General features: G+C 44.9%; 1 long non-coding RNA gene and 3 other non-coding genes across 7 annotated transcripts in view; 3 read left to right on the top strand and 1 right to left on the bottom strand.

The window, feature by feature from the left end:
* LOC128630411 (uncharacterized) overlaps nt 1-17,410 on the bottom strand; it is a 100,720-nt gene extending 83,310 nt beyond the window's left edge. Inside the window, exons 1-3 of one of the 4 annotated variants that reach the window (XR_008394669.1) lie at nt 17,213-17,410; nt 13,111-13,173; nt 12,250-12,463 (exon numbers count right to left, since the gene is read on the bottom strand). This is a non-coding gene — a long non-coding RNA (uncharacterized LOC128630411). The remainder of the gene's footprint in view (nt 1-12,249; nt 12,464-13,110; nt 13,174-17,212) is intronic. The other 3 variants (XR_008394671.1, XR_008394670.1, XR_008394672.1) reach the window with 3 other exon arrangements.
* Nucleotides 1,844-1,916, top strand: trnak-uuu (transfer RNA lysine (anticodon UUU)). Its single transcript has one exon. It is a non-coding gene; the product is annotated as a tRNA-Lys (tRNA).
* On the top strand, nt 4,879-4,951 carry trnak-uuu (transfer RNA lysine (anticodon UUU)). Its single transcript has one exon. It is a non-coding gene; the product is annotated as a tRNA-Lys (tRNA).
* On the top strand, nt 6,402-6,474 carry trnak-uuu (transfer RNA lysine (anticodon UUU)). Its single transcript has one exon. It is a non-coding gene; the product is annotated as a tRNA-Lys (tRNA).
* Nucleotides 17,411-17,990: the final 580 nt, after the last annotated feature.

Here is a 17,990-nt window from a genome sequence, read left to right as displayed (position 1 = left end):
AAGTTCAACATTCTCTTGGTTAACGTCACCATTTTACAGGTTTCACAAGAACCTTGTCTCTTTGTATGTCTCAGACTGCAGGCAGTCAGTGGGTAAAGAAGTATGAAGGACAGAGCCGTGGTTGAACCCTGTTGGTTTGTATCCTTGAATAGTGGTGCTGAGCTGTGTTAATAGTTTGTAGAAAGCCATGAGAACCAGATGGGATGGGCCCTTTCCAAGCCAAGGGCTGAGCACCATTTATGTCTGTGAGAACCGTTGAACTAGAGCGTCCACAGGCCTGACCTACAAGCTCCAGGGTAAAGTGCGCTCTCGCTCCTCGAGCCCAGATAGCTCAGTCGGTAGAGCGTCAGACTTTTAATCCGAGGGTCCAGGGTTCAAGTCCCTGTTTGGGTGTTGTAGTACCCTCCAGATCCTCTGTGAGGTCCAGTGAAACCATCTAAGGTGCCTCTTTCCAGCATGTTTTGTTCAGCAAGCAAAATGGGCAAACTAAGGGTAAACATTCAGCAGATTGTCAAGTTACTAATGGTTACCAGGTGAGAGTGTTGCTACCTAAGCTTTGTTACCTTTTAGCATGAAGTTGACAAAGACATGGGTGGTCATCATAGAGATTGGAGTCCATATAACAGCATCCTTATTAGACTGCGCAGAAAATCATGGGTCTGTGTGAAAAAGAGCACATTGAATGACCCCGACATGATTTGAACCTTCTGATCTGGAGTCAGACGCACTTCCGTTGCGCCACGAGGTCCCAGCTCGAAGCCTATAGCGCATCGTGGTGCAAGGCATACTTGTTCATCGGCGTGGCGATCAAGACGCATTGGAACTCGGAGACAGGTGGTGGGCTGTGACTGTTGCGACTAGTGTCTGACATCTGGGCAAGAGCTCTTTCAGAGGACAAGGCACGAGCCCTTTAAAGGGATAACCTGCCTGGTTTCCCTTCCCTGGACATTAAGGGAGATTTTCAAGATCAAATGGTAGATCTCACCCCAGTGCGTGAGAGTGAAGCGCGGACAACTTATACCTGAAGCGCAACTCAGGGACTCAACTGCCTATGCGATAGAACCATGGTTCAGCCTTCTTGTGGGTAACTTCACACATTTACCATTTGTACGAGGCCTTTGTGTCATTATACGTGTCAGACAATGGGCAATCAGTGGCAAAGGTGGCGTAAACCTGCTTTTTGCGAGGCATACAGAGCCAAGATTACACGTCAGTTTGTGGTGTGGAATTAACGTGTTTGTTAGAAATTTTGGTCTCCTTGTGCAGAAAAGCCAAGTTTAATTAAAAATGCTGATGCTATTCTACTTGTTCTCATACCATGACACGAAGGCATTCCTTGAACCAAGACAAGCCTCCAGAGTGAGCCTTACGAATAAGAGTTATGCTGGTAACGATTTCCAAGCGACATGCTGGTCAAAAGTGTGCTAGTTGTAAACAAAAATACGAACAAGGTCGTTCAACAGAAAGCACTGGGGTTAAGTTGATCTCAACTTAGAAACTGGCCAACATAACAGATAGGACCAAAGTTCAACATTCTCTTGGTTAACGTCACCATTTTACAGGTTTCACAAGAACCTTGTCTCTTTGTATGTCTCAGACTGCAGGCAGTCAGTGGGTAAAGAAGTATGAAGGACAGAGCCGTGGTTGAACCCTGTTGGTTTGTATCCTTGAATAGTGGTGCTGAGCTGTGTTAATAGTTTGTAGAAAGCCATGAGAACCAGATGGGATGGGCCCTTTCCAAGCCAAGGGCTGAGCACCATTTATGTCTGTGAGAACCGTTGAACTAGAGCGTCCACAGGCCTGACCTACAAGCTCCAGGGTAAAGTGCGCTCTCACTCCTCGAGCCCAGATAGCTCAGTCGGTAGAGCGTCAGACTTTTAATCTGAGGGTCCAGGGTTCAAGTCCCTGTTTGGGTGTTGTAGTACCCTCCAGATCCTCTGAGAGGTCCAGTGAAACCATCTAAGGTGCCTCTTTCCAGCATGTTTTGTTCAGCAAGCAAAATGGGCAAACTAAGGGTAAACATTCAGCAGATTGTCAAGTTACTAATGGTTACCAGGTGAGAGTGTTGCTACCTAAGCTTTGTTACCTTTTAGCATGAAGTTGACAAAGACATGGGTGGTCATCATAGAGATTGGAGTCCATATAACAGCATCCTTATTAGACTGCGCAGAAAATCATGGGTCTGTGTGAAAAAGAGCACATTGAATGACCCCGACATGATTTGAACCTTCTGATCTGGAGTCAGACGCACTTCCGTTGCGCCACGAGGTCCCAGCTCGAAGCCTATAGCGCATCATGGTGCAAGGCATACTTGTTCATCGGCGTGGCGATCAAGACGCATTGGAACTCGGAGACAGGTGGTGGGCTGTGACTGTTGCGACTAGTGTCTGACATCTGGGCAAGAGCTCTTTCAGAGGACAAGGCACGAGCCCTTTAAAGGGATAACCTGCCTGGTTTCCCTTCCCTGGACATTAAGGGAGATTTTCAAGATCAAATGGTAGATCTCACCCCAGTGCGTGAGAGTGAAGCGCGGACAACTTATACCTGAAGCGCAACTCAGGGACTCAACTGCCTATGCGAAAGAACCATGGTTCAGCCTTCTTGTGGGTAACTTCACACATTTACCATTTGTACGAGGCAATACGTGTCAGACGATGGGCAATCAGTGGCAAAGGTGGCGTAAACCTGCTTTTTGCGAGGCATACAGAGCCAAGATTACACGTCAGTTTGTGGTGTGGAATTAACGTGTTTGTTAGAAATTTTGGTCTCCTTGTGCAGAAAAGCCAAGTTTAATTAAAAATGCTGATGCTATTCTACTTGTTCTCATACCATGACACGAAGGCATTCCTTGAACCAAGACAAGCCTCCAGAGTGAGCCTTACGAATAAGAGTTATGCTGGTAACGATTTCCAAGCGACATGCTGGTCAAAAGTGTGCTAGTTGTAAACAAAAATACGAACAAGGTCGTTAAACAGAAAGCACTGGGGTTAAGTTGATCTCAACTTAGAAACTGGCCAACATAATAGATAGGACCAAAGTTCAACATTCTCTTGGTTAACGTCACCATTTTACAGGTTTCACAAGAACCTTGTCTCTTTGTATGTCTCAGACTGCAGGCAGTCAGTGGGTAAAGAAGTATGAAGGACAGAGCCGTGGTTGAACCCTGTTGGTTTGTATCCTTGAATAGTGGTGCTGAGCTGTGTTAATAGTTTGTAGAAAGCCATGAGAACCAGATGGGATGGGCCCTTTCCAAGCCAAGGGCTGAGCACCATTTATGTCTGTGAGAACCGTTGAACTAGAGCGTCCACAGGCCTGACCTACAAGCTCCAGGGTAAAGTGCGCTCTCGCTCCTCGAGCCCAGATAGCTCAGTCGGTAGAGCGTCAGACTTTTAATCCGAGGGTCCAGGGTTCAAGTCCCTGTTTGGGTGTTGTAGTACCCTCCAGATCCTCTGCGAGGTCCAGTGAAACCATCTAAGGTGCCTCTTTCCAGCATGTTTTGTTCAGCAAGCAAAATGGGCAAACTAAGGGTAAACATTCAGCAGATTGTCAAGTTACTAATGGTTACCAGGTGAGAGTGTTGCTACCTAAGCTTTGTTACCTTTTAGCATGAAGTTGACAAAGACATGGGTGGTCATCATAGAGATTGGAGTCCATATAACAGCATCCTTATTAGACTGCGCAGAAAATCATGGGTCTGTGTGAAAAAGAGCACATTGAATGACCCCGACATGATTTGAACCTTCTGATCTGGAGTCAGACGCACTTCCGTTGCGCCACGAGGTCCCAGCTCGAAGCCTATAGCGCATCGTGGTGCAAGGCATACTTGTTCATTGGCGTGGCGATCAAGACGCATTGGAACTCGGAGACAGGTGGTGGGCTGTGACTGTTGCGACTAGTGTCTGACATCTGGGCAAGAGCTCTTTCAGAGGACAAGGCACGAGCCCTTTAAAGGGATAACCTGCCTGGTTTCCCTTCCCTGGACATTAAGGGAGATTTTCAAGATCAAATGGTAGATCTCACCCCAGTGCGTGAGAGTGAAGCGCGGACAACTTATACCTGAAGCGCAACTCAGGGACTCAACTGCCTATGCGATAGAACCATGGTTCAGCCTTCTTGTGGGTAACTTCACACATTTACCATTTGTACGAGGCCTTTGTGTCATTATACGTGTCAGACAATGGGCAATCAGTGGAAAAGGTGGCGTAAACCTGCTTTTTGCGAGGCATACAGAGCCAAGATTACACGTCAGTTTGTGGTGTGGAATTAACGTGTTTGTTAGAAATTTTGGTCTCCTTGTGCAGAAAAGCCAAGTTTAATTAAAAATGCTGATGCTATTCTACTTGTTCTCATACCATGACACGAAGGCATTCCTTGAACCAAGACAAGCCTCCAGAGTGAGCCTTACGAATAAGAGTTATGCTGGTAACGATTTCCAAGCGACATGCTGGTCAAAAGTGTGCTAGTTGTAAACAAAAATACGAACAAGGTCGTTCAACAGAAAGCACTGGGGTTAAGTTGATCTCAACTTAGAAACTGGCCAACATAACAGATAGGACCAAAGTTCAACATTCTCTTGGTTAACGTCACCATTTTACAGGTTTCACAAGAACCTTGTCTCTTTGTATGTCTCAGACTGCAGGCAGTCAGTGGGTAAAGAAGTATGAAGGACAGAGCCGTGGTTGAACCCTGTTGGATTGTATCCTTGAATAGTGGTGCTGAGCTGTGTTAATAGTTTGTAGAAAGCCATGAGAACCAGATGGGATGGGCCCTTTCCAAGCCAAGGGCTGAGCACCATTTATGTCTGTGAGAACCGTTGAACTAGAGCGTCCACAGGCCTGACCTACAAGCTCCAGGGTAAAGTGCGCTCTCACTCCTCGAGCCCAGATAGCTCAGTCGGTAGAGCGTCAGACTTTTAATCTGAGGGTCCAGGGTTCAAGTCCCTGTTTGGGTGTTGTAGTACCCTCCAGATCCTCTGCGAGGTCCAGTGAAACCATCTAAGGTGCCTCTTTCCAGCATGTTTTGTTCAGCAAGCAAAATGGGCAAACTAAGGGTAAACATTCAGCAGATTGTCAAGTTACTAATGGTTACCAGGTGAGAGTGTTGCTACCTAAGCTTTGTTACCTTTTAGCATGAAGTTGACAAAGACATGGGTGGTCATCATAGAGATTGGAGTCCATATAACAGCATCCTTATTAGACTGCGCAGAAAATCATGGGTCTGTGTGAAAAAGAGCACATTGAATGACCCCGACATGATTTGAACCTTCTGATCTGGAGTCAGACGCACTTCCGTTGCGCCACGAGGTCCCAGCTCGAAGCCTATAGCGCATCGTGGTGCAAGGCATACTTGTTCATTGGCGTGGCGATCAAGACGCATTGGAACTCGGAGACAGGTGGTGGGCTGTGACTGTTGCGACTAGTGTCTGACATCTGGGCAAGAGCTCTTTCAGAGGACAAGGCACGAGCCCTTTAAAGGGATAACCTGCCTGGTTTCCCTTCCCTGGACATTAAGGGAGATTTTCAAGATCAAATGGTAGATCTCACCCCAGTGCGTGAGAGTGAAGCGCGGACAACTTATACCTGAAGCGCAACTCAGGGACTCAACTGCCTATGCGATAGAACCATGGTTCAGCCTTCTTGTGGGTAACTTCACACATTTACCATTTGTACGAGGCCTTTGTGTCATTATACGTGTCAGACAATGGGCAATCAGTGGAAAAGGTGGCGTAAACCTGCTTTTTGCGAGGCATACAGAGCCAAGATTACACGTCAGTTTGTGGTGTGGAATTAACGTGTTTGTTAGAAATTTTGGTCTCCTTGTGCAGAAAAGCCAAGTTTAATTAAAAATGCTGATGCTATTCTACTTGTTCTCATACCATGACACGAAGGCATTCCTTGAACCAAGACAAGCCTCCAGAGTGAGCCTTACGAATAAGAGTTATGCTGGTAACGATTTCCAAGCGACATGCTGGTCAAAAGTGTGCTAGTTGTAAACAAAAATACGAACAAGGTCGTTCAACAGAAAGCACTGGGGTTAAGTTGATCTCAACTTAGAAACTGGCCAACATAACAGATAGGACCAAAGTTCAACATTCTCTTGGTTAACGTCACCATTTTACAGGTTTCACAAGAACCTTGTCTCTTTGTATGTCTCAGACTGCAGGCAGTCAGTGGGTAAAGAAGTATGAAGGACAGAGCCGTGGTTGAACCCTGTTGGATTGTATCCTTGAATAGTGGTGCTGAGCTGTGTTAATAGTTTGTAGAAAGCCATGAGAACCAGATGGGATGGGCCCTTTCCAAGCCAAGGGCTGAGCACCATTTATGTCTGTGAGAACCGTTGAACTAGAGCGTCCACAGGCCTGACCTACAAGCTCCAGGGTAAAGTGCGCTCTCACTCCTCGAGCCCAGATAGCTCAGTCGGTAGAGCGTCAGACTTTTAATCTGAGGGTCCAGGGTTCAAGTCCCTGTTTGGGTGTTGTAGTACCCTCCAGATCCTCTGAGAGGTCCAGTGAAACCATCTAAGGTGCCTCTTTCCAGCATGTTTTGTTCAGCAAGCAAAATGGGCAAACTAAGGGTAAACATTCAGCAGATTGTCAAGTTACTAATGGTTACCAGGTGAGAGTGTTGCTACCTAAGCTTTGTTACCTTTTAGCATGAAGTTGACAAAGACATGGGTGGTCATCATAGAGATTGGAGTCCATATAACAGCATCCTTATTAGACTGCGCAGAAAATCATGGGTCTGTGTGAAAAAGAGCACATTGAATGACCCCGACATGATTTGAACCTTCTGATCTGGAGTCAGACGCACTTCCGTTGCGCCACGAGGTCCCAGCTCGAAGCCTATAGCGCATCATGGTGCAAGGCATACTTGTTCATCGGCGTGGCGATCAAGACGCATTGGAACTCGGAGACAGGTGGTGGGCTGTGACTGTTGCGACTAGTGTCTGACATCTGGGCAAGAGCTCTTTCAGAGGACAAGGCACGAGCCCTTTAAAGGGATAACCTGCCTGGTTTCCCTTCCCTGGACATTAAGGGAGATTTTCAAGATCAAATGGTAGATCTCACCCCAGTGCGTGAGAGTGAAGCGCGGACAACTTATACCTGAAGCGCAACTCAGGGACTCAACTGCCTATGCGAAAGAACCATGGTTCAGCCTTCTTGTGGGTAACTTCACACATTTACCATTTGTACGAGGCAATACGTGTCAGACGATGGGCAATCAGTGGCAAAGGTGGCGTAAACCTGCTTTTTGCGAGGCATACAGAGCCAAGATTACACGTCAGTTTGTGGTGTGGAATTAACGTGTTTGTTAGAAATTTTGGTCTCCTTGTGCAGAAAAGCCAAGTTTAATTAAAAATGCTGATGCTATTCTACTTGTTCTCATACCATGACACGAAGGCATTCCTTGAACCAAGACAAGCCTCCAGAGTGAGCCTTACGAATAAGAGTTATGCTGGTAACGATTTCCAAGCGACATGCTGGTCAAAAGTGTGCTAGTTGTAAACAAAAATACGAACAAGGTCGTTAAACAGAAAGCACTGGGGTTAAGTTGATCTCAACTTAGAAACTGGCCAACATAATAGATAGGACCAAAGTTCAACATTCTCTTGGTTAACGTCACCATTTTACAGGTTTCACAAGAACCTTGTCTCTTTGTATGTCTCAGACTGCAGGCAGTCAGTGGGTAAAGAAGTATGAAGGACAGAGCCGTGGTTGAACCCTGTTGGTTTGTATCCTTGAATAGTGGTGCTGAGCTGTGTTAATAGTTTGTAGAAAGCCATGAGAACCAGATGGGATGGGCCCTTTCCAAGCCAAGGGCTGAGCACCATTTATGTCTGTGAGAACCGTTGAACTAGAGCGTCCACAGGCCTGACCTACAAGCTCGAGGGTAAAGTGCGCTCTCTCTCTTCTCGAGCCCAGATAGCTCAGTCGGTACAGCGTCAGACTTTTAATCTGAGGGTCCAGGGTTCAAGTCCCTGTTTGGGTGCTGTAGTACCCTCCATATCTTCTGAGAGGTCCAGTGAAACCATCTAAGGTGCCTCTTTCCAGCATGTTTTGTTCAGCAAGCAAAATGGGCAAACTAAGGGTAAACATTCAGCAGATTGTCAAGTTACTAATGGTTACCAGGTGAGAGTGTTGCTACCTAAGCTTTGTTACCTTTTAGCATGAAGTTGACAAAGACATGGGTGGTCATCATAGAGATTGGAGTCCATATAACAGCATCCTTATTAGACTGCACAGAAAATAAATCATGGGTCTGTGTGAAAAAGAGCACATTGAATGACCCCGACATGATTTGAACCTTCTGATCTGGAGTCAGACGCACTTCCGTTGCGCCACGAGGTCCCAGCTCGAAGCCTATAGCGCATCATGGTGCAAGGCATACTTGTTCATCGGCGTGGCGATCAAGACGCATTGGAACTCGGAGACAGGTGGTGGGCTGTGACTGTTGCGACTAGTGTCTGATATCTGGGCAAGAGCTCTTTCAGAGGACAAGGCACGAGCCCTTTAAAGGCATAACCTGCCTGGTTTCCCTTCCCTGGACATTAAGGGAGATTTTCAAGATCAAATGGTAGATCTCACCCCAGTGCGTGAGAGTGAAGCGCGGACAACTTATACCTGAAGCGCAACTCAGGGACTCAACTGCCTATGCGAAAGAACCATGGTTCAGCCTTCTTCTGGGTAACTTCACACATTTACCATTTGTACGAGGCCTTTGTGTCATTATACGTGTCAGACGATGGGCAATCAGTGGCAAAGGTGGCGTAAACCTGCTTTTTGCGAGGCATACAGAGCCAAGATTACACGTCAGTTTGTGGTGTGGAATTAACGTGTTTGTTAGAAATTTTGGTCTCCTTGTGCAGAAAAGCCAAGTTTAATTAAAAATGCTGATGCTATTCTACTTGTTCTCATACCATGACACGAAGGCATTCCTTGAACCAAGACAAGCCTCCAGAGTGAGCCTTACGAATAAGAGTTATGCTGGTAACGATTTCCAAGCGACATGCTGGTCAAAAGTGTGCTAGTTGTAAACAAAAATACGAACAAGGTCGTTAAACAGAAAGCACTGGGGTTAAGTTGATCTCAACTTAGAAACTGGCCAACATAATAGATAGGACCAAAGTTCAACATTCTCTTGGTTAACGTCACCATTTTACAGGTTTCACAAGAACCTTGTCTCTTTGTATGTCTCAGACTGCAGGCAGTCAGTGGGTAAAGAAGTATGAAGGACAGAGCCGTGGTTGAACCCTGTTGGTTTGTATCCTTGAATAGTGGTGCTGAGCTGTGTTAATAGTTTGTAGAAAGCCATGAGAACCAGATGGGATGGGCCCTTTCCAAGCCAAGGGCTGAGCACCATTTATGTCTGTGAGAACCGTTGAACTAGAGCGTCCACAGGCCTGACCTACAAGCTCGAGGGTAAAGTGCGCTCTCTCTCTTCTCGAGCCCAGATAGCTCAGTCGGTACAGCGTCAGACTTTTAATCTGAGGGTCCAGGGTTCAAGTCCCTGTTTGGGTGTTGTAGTACCCTCCATATCTTCTGAGAGGTCCAGTGAAACCATCTAAGGTGCCTCTTTCCAGCATGTTTTGTTCAGCAAGCAAAATGGGCAAACTAAGGGTAAACATTCAGCAGATTGTCAAGTTACTAATGGTTACCAGGTGAGAGTGTTGCTACCTAAGCTTTGTTACCTTTTAGCATGAAGTTGACAAAGACATGGGTGGTCATCATAGAGATTGGAGTCCATATAACAGCATCCTTATTAGACTGCACAGAAAATAAATCATGGGTCTGTGTGAAAAAGAGCACATTGAATGACCCCGACATGATTTGAACCTTCTGATCTGGAGTCAGACGCACTTCCGTTGCGCCACGAGGTCCCAGCTCGAAGCCTATAGCGCATCATGGTGCAAGGCATACTTGTTCATCGGCGTGGCGATCAAGACGCATTGGAACTCGGAGACAGGTGGTGGGCTGTGACTGTTGCGACTAGTGTCTGATATCTGGGCAAGAGCTCTTTCAGAGGACAAGGCACGAGCCCTTTAAAGGCATAACCTGCCTGGTTTCCCTTCCCTGGACATTAAGGGAGATTTTCAAGATCAAATGGTAGATCTCACCCCAGTGCGTGAGAGTGAAGCGCGGACAACTTATACCTGAAGCGCAACTCAGGGACTCAACTGCCTATGCGAAAGAACCATGGTTCAGCCTTCTTCTGGGTAACTTCACACATTTACCATTTGTACGAGGCCTTTGTGTCATTATACGTGTCAGACGATGGGCAATCAGTGGCAAAGGTGGCGTAAACCTGCTTTTTGCGAGGCATACAGAGCCAAGATTACACGTCAGTTTGTGGTGTGGAATTAACGTGTTTGTTAGAAATTTTGGTCTCCTTGTGCAGAAAAGCCAAGTTTAATTAAAAATGCTGATGCTATTCTACTTGTTCTCATACCATGACACGAAGGCATTCCTTGAACCAAGACAAGCCTCCAGAGTGAGCCTTACGAATAAGAGTTATGCTGGTAACGATTTCCAAGCGACATGCTGGTCAAAAGTGTGCTAGTTGTAAACAAAAATACGAACAAGGTCGTTAAACAGAAAGCACTGGGGTTAAGTTGATCTCAACTTAGAAACTGGCCAACATAATAGATAGGACCAAAGTTCAACATTCTCTTGGTTAACGTCACCATTTTACAGGTTTCACAAGAACCTTGTCTCTTTGTATGTCTCAGACTGCAGGCAGTCAGTGGGTAAAGAAGTATGAAGGACAGACCCGTGGTTGAACCCTGTTGGTTTGTATCCTTGAATAGTGGTGCTGAGCTGTGTTAATAGTTTGTAGAAAGCCATGAGAACCAGATGGGATGGGCCCTTTCCAAGCCAAGGGCTGAGCACCATTTATGTCTGTGAGAACCGTTGAACTAGAGCATCCACAGGCCTGACCTACAAGCTCGAGGGTAAAGTGCGCTCTCACTCCTCGAGCCCAGATAGCTCAGTCGGTAGAGCGTCAGACTTTTAATCTGAGGGTCCAGGGTTCAAGTCCCCGTTTGGGTGTTGTAGTACCCTCCAGATCCTCTGAGAGGTCCAGTGAAACCATCTAAGGTGCCTCTTTCCAGCATGTTTTGTTCAGCAAGCAAAATGGGCAAACTAAGGGTAAACATTCAGCAGGTAGTCAAGTTACTAATGGTTACTAGGTGAGAGTGTTGCTACCTAAGCTTTGTTACCTTTTAGCATGAAGTTGACAAAGACATGGGTGGTCATCATAGAGATTGGAGTCCATATAACAGCATCCTTATTAGACTGCGCAGAAAATCATGGGTCTGTGTGAAAAAGAGCACATTGAATGACCCCGACATGATTTGAACCTTCTGATCTGCAGTCAGACGCACTACCGTTGCGCCACGAGGTCCCAGCTCGAAGCCTATAGCGCATCATGGTGCAAGGCATACTTGTTCATCGGCGTGGCGATCAAGACGCATTGGAACTCGGAGACAGGTGGTGGGCTGTGACTGTTGCGACTAGTGTCTGACATCTGGGCAAGAGCTCTTTCAGAGGACAAGGCACGAGCCCTTTAAAGGCATAACCTGGCTGGTTTCCCTTCCCTGGACATTAAGGGAGATTTTCAAGATCAAATGGTAGATCTCACCCCAGTGCATTGAATGACCCCGACGTGATTTGAACACGCAACCGTTGCGCGCTCTCGCGCTCTCTCTCTCTCTCTCTCTCTCTCATATATATATAAAAACAAACACACACACACACACAATGAATAAATATTAAAGTAAATAAAAAGATGTACAGTATTTCACAATAAAGTGAGAACTCCCCTCACATTTTTGTAAATATTTGATGATATCTTTTCATGTGACAACACTGAAGAAATGACACTTTGCTACAGTGTAAAGTAGTGAGTGTACAGCTTGTGTAACAGTGTAAATTTGCTGTCCCCTCAAAATAACTCAACACACAATGTCTAAACCGCTGGCAACAAAAGTGAGTACACCCCCAAGTAAAAATGTCCAAATCGGGCCTAATTAGCCATTTTCCCTCCCCGGGGTCATGTGACTTGTTAGTGTTACAAGGTCTCAGGTGTGAATGGGGAGCAGGTGTGTAAAATTTGGTGTCATCACTCTCACACTCCCTCATACTGGTCACTGGAAGTTCAACATGGCACCTCAAGGCAAAGAACTCTCTGAGGATGTGAAAAAAAAAAGAATTGTTGCTCTACATAAAAATGGCCTAGGCTTTAAGAAGATTACCAAGACCCTGACACTGAGCTGCAGCACGGTGGCCCAGACCATACAGCGGTTTAACAGGACAGGTTCCACTCAGAACAGGCCTCGCCATGGTCGACCAAAGAAGAAGTTGATTGCACGTGCTCAGCGTCATATCCAGAGGTTGTCTTTGGGAAATAGTGCTGCCAGCATTGCTGCAAAGGTTGAAGGGGTGGGGGGTCAGCCTGGGCTTTGGACACTGCAGACACAAAATCAAGTTTATATACGACAATGTATTACTCGAATAGGTTATTGATTGTGCAAATACTATATGCATGTAGAACCCCTACATGCTTTGCGTTTAATATGTATTATGTAAGGAATAAACATGCGGTTAAACGAGCTTCATTTTGGTAAAATTCAAACATTCAACATTCAAAGATGGAGGGGGGGGGGGGGGGGGGGTTGGGGGGGCTACAGAAATCATTTGTTGCCTCAGCTGGTAAATACAGTAGCAAATGTACCAGGTCATAAATTGGCTAACGTATTGGAGAGACAATCCAAAGTGTTCAAAGAAGAGTTGGGTCCACTACTGGAGAGAGAACTCCAGAGGCTGGTGGAAGACAAGATCATTGAACCAATGCAGTTTGCAGAGTGGGCAGCTCCCATTGTTCCAGTCAGAGAACTGATGGTTCTACCCCAATTTGTAGGGATTATAAATTCGCAGTAAATCCAGCTCTAGTGTGGAACAGTATCCAATTCCCAAGGTAGAAGATTTATTTGCTCAGTCGGCAGGAGGAAAGAATTTCCCAACTGGACATGACCCATGCGCATCAGAAGATAATACTGTACAAAAATTCCAATAAGTATGTTACAATCAACATGCACAAGGGATTATGTACTTACAACAGGCCACCATTTGGAGTTGCTTCAAGTCCAGCGATCTTCCAGCACACAATAGAAGGGATTCTGCAAGACATCAAACGCGTCACAGTTTATCTGGATTGCATTCTAGTCTCAGGGGCTAATGAACATCTGCAGAACTTGGATGAGGTACTAAGTAGGATAGAAAAGAGTGGACTGAGGCAAAGAAGGAGCAAGTGCGAGTCCTTGGGAGAAGTAGAGATATTTTTAGGTCACAAAATTAATGCCATAGGATTACAGTCGAAAGACAGGTCCTATATTATGTTTGAGACAGCTGGCATTGTAGCCGTGAAATCAGCTAACATTATGTTCCATGTAATGTTTGCGATATCCAGTTATTTGTTAAACGCTAACGCATTGCAATGTTATAAACTACCTCCTAATGGACCACCATGCATCTCCATTCAGCCCGTGTCCTGTCAGCTAAATGTAGCATAATGTCACTAATAATTATTCACATGTTCATGCTTTTAATAAATCTTTTTATCCTGACACCGTATCAGTGAATTTAAACTAATGCCTGCATTCAGAGTATAAGGGGTGTGTGTGTGTTCAGGAGTGCACCTTAGCACTTATTAGTCATGGTCAGACAGTGTTTGAACTAAAATATATCTCTATATCTCTCTCTCTCTCTCTCTCTCTCTCTCCCCCCCAGTATCAGCCAGAGGAGGATGCCCTCCAGGAGTTTTTAATTTTATAGGTTTTTTTTTTTAATTCTCTGGGTTTTTAAAAAAAAAAAAAAAAAAAAAAATCACACCATGGTACTGAGCATGTGTACTTTTGGTGGTATCGTTACCAACGACTAGATTTTTGGTATCATGACATCCCTAATATGTAAGGAAATAGGATGAACTCTGCATACAGGGAAGCTTAGTTTTATGGGGACTCGCGTAGTGGTTCCACCTCCGCAGCGTGCGGCTCTTCTAAGACATCTACACGAAACCCATCCAGGAATTACCAGGATGAAAGGCCTGGTGCGTAGCTATATGTGGTTGCCACACTTGGATGCAGAGCTGGAAGCATTGGTCAAATCGTGTGCAGTCTATCAGGAAAACAGAAACGCTCCGGCAAACGCGCCACTGCATGCATGAGAGATACCAGAGCAACCATGGAGAAGGATTCACATTGATTACGGTGCACCGTGGATGGGTAGAATGTTCTTGATCGTGGTAGAAGCATTCTCAAAATGGATAGAGGCTTATCTGTTAATCAAGTCTACATCCACAGTTACCATTCAGTGCTTAAGACAAACCTTTAGCCAACACAGGATACCAGAAGTAGTGATGTCAGACCATAGCAGTTTTTTTGTTTTTTTTACCAGTGCTGAATTCCAAGAGTTTATGGAAAGAAACGGAATTAAACACAAGCACAGCACCCTACCATGCATCTTCCAGTGGTCTGGCTGAAAGGGCCGTTCAAACATTCAAAACCCTGATGAAAAGAGTGCTGGAGAGTCCATTGAAAAAGCTAGGCAAAGTGCTGTTCAGTTACCGAACGACGCCACAGTCGACCACTGGCAAATCAGCCGCTAATCAGCTGTGTGGAAGGAAACTGGTCTACACAGGGTCTCATTGAGATACAAATAATTGAGAAAAATGGTACCATGACCAACATGCAAAGGAAAGATATCTTGTGGTGGGTGACCCAGTGTATACTAGGAACTTCAGCTCTGGACCTACTTTTATTCCAGGAACAGTTCAGAAAAAGACTGGTCCTGTATGGTGCACAGTAGCATTGGGAAGTGGGCAAGTAGTGCACTGACATATTGATCAGGTGAGAGATGGGCACAATGCAACATCCGTAGCACCAGAGCTGTAAGACACTTCACGGCCAGATGTTGCCATTCCAGCGCATTCTACAAAAGACTCAGGTTCTTCATTCTCTGAGGAAAGTCACAAACAAAAACTGGGAGGAACTTCTGAAGTGGCTGCATCAGAAACTTTCCTTGGGATGGAAAACCCCGAGTTGAGAAGGTCTACACGTACTAAATCTCCAAGCTATCTGAAAGATTATAATTAGTGTAGTGGTGAGTTCCCCAAACGCAGGGCAAGAATGAACCCAGGAACTGAACTGAATCTCAAGAGAAAGTGGGGCATGCAATAAGACAATGGCCCAAAACAAAGAATGGTTAAAGAACAATAAAGTTATTGGTTTGAATGGCCAAAACTGAAGTCCAAGCCTATGTGCAGGACTAATAAACAGTTACTGGAAATGATTAGTTGCAGTTCTTGCTGCACAAGGGGGTCAGATCAGATACTGAAGGCAAAAGGTTCACATACTTTTGACACTCCCAGATATGTAATATTGGATTATTTTCTGCAATAAATAAATGACCAAGTATAACATGTGTCACGTTTGTTTAAATGGGTTCTCTGAGTAGTTTTAGGACTTGTCTGAAAATCTTGTTATTTATGTAGAAATATAGGAAACTCTAAAGGGTTCACAAACTTTCAAGCACCACTGTAGCTGTGATGTGCAGCAAAAGGTTGTTGAGCTTCACAAAATGGGAAGTGTCTATAAGAAAATAGCACAAGCATCGAAAATGCTCATTTCCACCATCAGGACAATAATTAAGAAGTTCCAGTCAACTGGAAATGTTATGAATTAACCTGGAATTGGACGCGTGTCTATATCGTCTCAACACACTGAAGAGGACGGTTCGAGTGGACAAAACATCTCCAAGGATCACAGCTGGAGAATTGCAGGAGTTAGTTGTGTCTTGGGGTCAGAAAGTCTCCAAAACTACAATATGAAGTCACCTACATCACCACAAGTTGTTGGAAGGGTTTCAAGAAAAAAGCCTCTACTCTCATCCAAAAACACACTCAGGTGTCTTCAGTTGGCCAGACACTACTGGAACTTCAAATGGGATCGGGTTCTATGGTCAGATGAAACCAAAATAGAGCTTTTTGGTAATAAACACCAGAGGTGGTTTTGAAGCACACAGATAGGTAGCCATATGGAAAAGTACCTCATGCCCACGGTTAAATATGGTGGTGGATCTTTAATGTTTTGGGAATGTTTTTCTGCCAGAGGACCTGGACATATTGTTAGGATACATGGATATTAAATAAAAACCTGACTGCCTCTGCCAGAAAGATTAAAATGTGCCGTGGTTGGATCTTCCAGCAGGACAGTGATCCAAAACATACATCAAAATCAACGCAAAAACGGTTTACTGACCACAAAATCATCAAGTCATTTAACACTAATGATCAGTATTGAAAATATTAACATGGATATCTGAGTCTGCTAATAAAATTAACTTCTACTTGCAGTCAAATTTTGTAGTGTTTAGGACATTTAACACCCTTCCGTCCAAAAGAAACCAAAAGGGGGTACAAACTTTTAAACTCCACTGTATTTGGTTGAAATTGCGCTTATAGAACAACTGAACAGCAACGTTTCCATACAGGTTTTAGTGAAGTGTTTAACAATAGCAACTTGACTTGAAATGGATGATGTTTCATTAGCGTGGCCTGTGCCCAAATCCTGCACGACTGCGTATCTAGGTACACTACACACGGTCTGAACGAATGGAGTCTCTACCGCACCTAGTGCACTAGAGATAGACATTCCATACAAGGTGATTTGGGACGGAGCCAGTGCACAGAAACCGTTTCCCTGCGAGAGGCGCAGGTGGAGCTGGAGCTGTGTGACTGATTTGTGCACCTGTGACTACAGAACTATCTCAAGTCTCCACACGGAGAGCTGTTCAAGAGAAAAACACTCCTAAAGAACAAATCACTGCGTCAGCGAGACATCAACCCTTTAACTAGACGTTCATCCCAATTCCACACAAATACCGCGGAACTACTTAGGGCTGAGAGACAGTTCAAAAAGCACTGAAAATAAAGTCACTCGGTAAACAGTTGCTCTCTGCGTCACCCAGCCAGTGAGGCGGATAAACTACAAGTTCCCGAGAAGCGTCAGATTTACTAAACTAACTAGTTCACCGTTTATCCGGCGCTAAATAAACTCCCACCGAGTTAACTCAGGTTAGTACTTTATACGAAAACAGCCGCAGAGCTAACAAGCTAGCAGCTTAGTGAATAAATAAGGCCAAACGCGTTCACCTAGCCACCTACAGTCGGGTGTGAAGTCTACAAGTTGCTCAGTGCTGCGTTTTCTCTCCACTCCTGTAGTTCTCCGTCATTAAATGCGGTTCAGAGACGGCTTCCATTACACCAATCACCAACCCTCAGTGAGTAACCCGCTCGCCATGTACAACCTGCTACCTTTAACAGACAGACGCGGTTAGTCACGCCCATGAACGCCAGAGAGGATAATATGATTGGTTCGAACGTGCGTGGTGGGTGGAGCCACGAGAGAGCGCTCTACATAGAGTTTAAATCTATTACTTCATCCCCAGTGAAATCCTCTTATACAGAGACTAAGGGTCCATAGAATAGGATTCAGTCATTATCTACATCATTTAATTCACTTGAGTGACACCTGTTTATAATAGTTTCACATAAAATCACAAATATTATAGCTTAAAAATGCAACTCATAAATTTTTTTTTGAAAATAAATTATATATTTTGTAAATGTATAAAATAAAACTTGTGTCCTATGTGGTGGTGTAGTGGCTAGCACAAGGACAGATTTAGTGATTTGTCGGATCCTAGACAAAATATAGGGATGGGGCCCTCATTTCAGTGTTTTAACATCAATATTTAAAATTTCAGCTTATGTTATTTAGCATTAACAGCAATAATCAGGCGTGTACGGGGCCTAAAAGTGGCCCTGGACTTTCTGGCCCCGAGTGGACCACCACACCTGGTCCACAATACGCCACTCATGAAGTAAGCATTCTGATGGCATTTTAGAAAAAAACACAATTAATTAGCAAAAAGTAAA

Source organism: Ictalurus punctatus, unplaced genomic scaffold (genome assembly GCF_001660625.3).
Source record: "Ictalurus punctatus breed USDA103 unplaced genomic scaffold, Coco_2.0 Super-Scaffold_100056, whole genome shotgun sequence".
Lineage (NCBI taxonomy): Eukaryota > Metazoa > Chordata > Actinopteri > Siluriformes > Ictaluridae > Ictalurus > Ictalurus punctatus.
Note: the sequence above shows the minus strand (reverse complement) of the source record. Positions and strands in the feature narration are given on the sequence as shown.